Genomic DNA, 1,434 nt, shown 5'->3' on the forward strand with positions numbered 1-1,434 from the left:
CTCCAAGGGTGGCCACGAGTGTGTGTGTGCCTGCATAATCTCGAGATCAACGCGCAGCCCCATTCGCGGCACCCGCATCTCGTGGCACGAGACAGCCTCGTCCCGGAATCGAAATCGAGCGTGGAGGTGTTTGCGCGGCAGCTGTACCTGGAAGAGCAAGCATGTCGAGCTACGCGTCTCTCTCCCTCCAATCCGTCGTCACGCTCTGCCGTGGAGCCGCTGGTATCGAGGCTGCGGGGCCACAGGATAAGCCGCAGTCGCCCCGCCAACAAGCTTCTGCCACAGCAGTCTGAAAGCCGAGCGCAATGGCTCCGCCATCTCTGTATCCCCGATCACTCGCCTTCTCGCCGCTTCAGGCCTCCGGAGAAGGACGCCTGTCCTTCGAACATCTCCTCGCGGCTGCGCTCTCCAGTTTCGGCGAATATGTGAGTGAGAGCTGTCAGCTCGGGTTCGATGGCCTGCAGCACGGCCGTCAACCGCTACCTGGCTCTTGTCGAGTATCTGGAAATGCTCGGCGAGGCGACCCTTCCAGGCCCGTCACACTCCCCCCAGGTTGCGTTTTGAGCTTGCTCCCGGTTGCCAATCGTCTGCGCTGCCGATCGAAAATGTGCGTGCGCTCTTGAGTTCATGCCCGCATGCCTCTTTGAGAGCTGTCGGGCTGCGGCCGCCGCTTTCGCCATCTGTGTGTTGTGTCTCTGCAGCTCCCACTGCGTGCCAAAGACCACTGCTGGAGCCATCTGCATCCAGCCACCCAGCCCCGCAAGTCGCTGATTCAGCACGGCCTGCCGATGGCAGTTCGTGTACCACATGGCAGAGGACATCTCCCCGGCCTACCGTTTGCCGGTGCCCGCTGGGCTCCACATCTCTTCCCCCTCCCCAAAATGTAGAACTGGGCGGCCCGGTCGCCGATGGTGTTCATTGTGGCCTACGGCGCCGCGCGATCCCACCGCGCACATCCCCCATCTCGAGTGATGCCTGCTTCACTGGCTCCAGAGCCATGAGGATTGGTCTGAGCGTTCTTCAGCCGTGACGTCATGCCTGCGAAGTGGAGCTGCAGCGTCTCCTTGTCGACATGATGATGCGGACTCACTGTCTCCACTCTCCACTTGCGGAAGGGTTCCGGAGTGAGAAACGGATGGGTGCCTGGGCCAGCTGCGCTGCACTGTACAAGTGTGTCATACGTGAAAGCCTGTTCTCCTCCGAGAGGACGCTACACGCCGGCTGCCCCTGTGGAACACCCGCCTGAGTGAGGCGGACACACGTGCGGCGCCGTTAGATCAGCTCCTATACCTAACCCATGCACCGTGGGATCGATTCATGTGGCAGGGAGCCGATTCACATGCTTCTTAGTGTGTGGTGGTCGTGACGATGATGATGAATGCTCCGTAGGGCTGATAAGGACAGAGACAGGGACATCGATGTGAATGGGCACAC

This window comes from Leishmania donovani, chromosome 11 (assembly GCF_000227135.1).
Source record: "Leishmania donovani BPK282A1 complete genome, chromosome 11".
NCBI classification, from domain to species: Eukaryota; Euglenozoa; class Kinetoplastea; order Trypanosomatida; family Trypanosomatidae; genus Leishmania; species Leishmania donovani.